We start from the raw sequence: 3,296 nt of genomic DNA on the forward strand, positions 1-3,296 counted from the left end.
CATATGCATTATTTATTTATTTATTTTTTTTTTTGTGGGACCCTCGCCTAGTGGCCGGGGAACGAACCGGCGCTACAGAGGCTGTGGGCAGCGTTGCAGCCCAGCGCTCAAGGGCTGTGCCACCAGGGGAGGCCCACGTGCATATGCATTTAAACTGTATCACTTTGGGGCCTCCCTGGTGGCGCAGCGGTTGAGCACTGGATTGCGAAGCTGCCCGCAGCCTCTGCCGCGCCAGTTCGATCCCCAGCTGCTCCCCGGCCACTAGAGGAGGGTCCCACATGGCGCTCAGACCTCTCCTGCCGCCCGCTGCTCCCCTCAGCAGTGTACTTCGGCCCTCTGCCTGCTCTGCTCCCCGCTCTGGCTCTGGTGAATTCTCTCACCCTCCTGTGCTTCTGACTGTACCCAGTGCTTGCATAAATAAATCTTTAAAAAAAAAATTAAAAAAAATAATCACTTGAAAATTAAAACAGGTGAATATCAGCTATTGCTTGTGACTCAATCTAACATTTATAACATACTTATAACAATTTATAACATAATTATATAACATACTTATAAATGATCTAATGAGCTAATATTTATGTATATTAACACATTCAAAGTGAGAAACTAAAAAAGGTTTGAAAAAAAAAAAAAGGCCTGGTATGTTCTTCTTGCCACCCTCCCTTCTGGACCATAGCCTTACAAAGCGGGGATCACAATCAACTCCACCACAGCTCACCTCAAAGTAGAAACGGCTTCCAGTCATGTAGCTGAACAGTTATAAATCCAGACATGATAACATCGAATTGTCCCAGGAACAAGAACTGCCCTTGAGCACCGCCATCTCTGCCGTCTCTCTTCCTGCACACACCTTCCTGGGCACTGAATCCATCAATGTGTATGAAGTACAACCTGCTGTCTCTCCACAAGGCACCAAATCAGTGCACAGCTTGCATAGCTGAGCTTCAGCTAAGAATTTTTAATTGTGAGAAAGCCTCTGGGAAGGAGGAGAAAGCCTCTGGGAAGGAGTAACTTGGAATAAGGTTGACAGGCAGAGATCAGAACAAAAGCAGAAACTAAATCATGGAGTGTTTCAAAACGGCACACTTACTGTGTTCCAGCTTAGGTCACTTAACACTTGTTTTAATTCCCATACTTACCACAAGGGTTGTCAAGAATATTCTTGATAGAACATTTGGGAGTATTTCTATCACCTCAGCACCCGATGGCAAGCGTGGAGCTGGAAATAGTTCTAATATCTGCTTCCAAAACTTAAAAAGGGGTTTTCCCAGCCAACAGTATAAACTCAACTGTGGAGAGAACACTTAGCCTATTTATTGATCAATTAAAAAAAAAAAAACCGCCAAGGTCCTCAAGGTATGCACAGTATCTTTGAAAGCCCATGGTCTCCACCCACATTGGCCCTGTCAAATCCAGGGTGACCCTTCCCTTCAGTCCCTCTCCTAGGCCCCAAATAGCTTCTAACCTTTTACTTTGTGGGTTGCTCCTGCACTCCATCTTCACAAACTAAGGGTCCGATGGTGTTTAGAACATATGCGTTTGATTAAACTATTTCCCTGCCCCTGGAAGCGCATCCTTGAGATTCCCCAGCAAGATCTGCAGTCACCATCCTCCCAGGATGACATGAAAAGTAATGACAACTTTTTAATGTCTTCCAACGACCAACAGGAGCAGAGGACAACCTATTCCCATTTTAGATATTATTAAGGCTTAAATACCAAAGACCAAACTTTCCCAAATGGCAGAAATCAATGACTAGGATTGCCTTCAACCTCCCATTTCCTCCCGTCCCTCTGAATTACAGCAGAGGGAAAGAGGGAGGACACCTCACGGGAGACACCTTGCGATGGTGGCTCTGGTTCTTTAAGCCAATTTATTTTCTGTCCCTAAAACCTGATAGTACCATTCCAAACTCAACCACCCTGGGGAAGCCAAGTCCAAAAGGAAGCACCTCCTGGTGGTGGTCCCAGCAGTCATTCCAGCTCAGGGTCACTGGCAGGGCTTGCTGAGAGGATGCCGACCACCCAGAAAACTATCTCCACCCACCAAACCTTATAGATGGATACTGTCAGAAAACTACCACTCAATGTGTCCCGCCACGTCAGCCCATTTGTCTTTTGATCAATGATATCATCGAAGTCGTTACTTTACCCTCTTTTAAAGTCAGGCAAACTGAGTTCCTAACAGGAGTTACCAATATCACATGTATGGCAGGCAGAGATCCCTTGGTGCTTTTTTCCTAAACCACCCCTATGTGGGGAACCTTAACAATCTCTCAGGACTTCATCCCCTCCAGTATATATGGCCAACTTACAGGTAAACTGGGCGGTCCCCTCATTAATGATTAAACCTTATAGAAAAAAATAGTATAAAGCAACCAGTCTCTCTAACAATGATTATATACACGTGTGTATTCATACATGTGATGTGCTTTTAAATAACATGTTTTAAAGGGCATAGCTACTTTATCTCTAGCAAACGTCAAACTGTGAGTCAGAAATATGTTAAGGTTTGCTGTGTGCTTTCCTCAGTTAAGCAAACTGCAAGAATCCTGCCCCTCCCTCCTGAAAGAGAAGACAAACTGACAAAGGATACAGAGACATTGTTTCTGGTTTAGTTTTTTAAAGAACAATCTAAATATAAGCTATTTCCTTCAAAACCCTGACATTGGAGTTGTTACCAAAGATAACAGCCAGACATCTAAATAGTCACAGAGTCAAAAAAAAAAAAAAAAAAAAGGTTTATTTCAGAACAAGAGTGAAAGCTTTGTACATCTAACAAGGTAGACTTTTTTTGATAACAGACACCATTCATATTCAGTTCTACCAATATTATCACAAATGGAACATATTTTTTCTAATAAAGATATGGGCATAAGTAAAGCACTATGACTAAACAGAGTCAAAGTAAAGGTGAGGCCCCAAATCTTACCCCTCAGACTGATTTACAGCATAGGATAAATCAAACCATCCAGTCTCTTAATGCAATGTTTCGCAACCTGGTTTCTTATCAGAATCCTAGGGGGTCTCTGAGAGAAAATTTTAACAACCAGACTGTACCCCAGTCAGTCTCTGGTAGAGAGACCTAGGCACCAGCATTTTTTAAGCTTCCCAGGTGATTCCAATGTGCAGCTGAGGTAGCTCACCACTGCTCTCGAGGCAGGTAACAATGATCAGCAAATTCCTCAGCCTGGAAGGAAGGGAGGGGTTCTGCTGGACAATGCTGGCTCTCGATCCTGTCTTTCACTCAGCTTTGGGTGTAATTTTTCAGTCTTGCCATATACCTTAGTGATC

Source organism: Talpa occidentalis, unplaced genomic scaffold (assembly GCF_014898055.3).
Source record: "Talpa occidentalis isolate TD23 unplaced genomic scaffold, MPIMG_talOcc4v2.1 talOcc4.9, whole genome shotgun sequence".
Classification (NCBI taxonomy): Eukaryota; Metazoa; Chordata; class Mammalia; order Eulipotyphla; family Talpidae; genus Talpa; species Talpa occidentalis.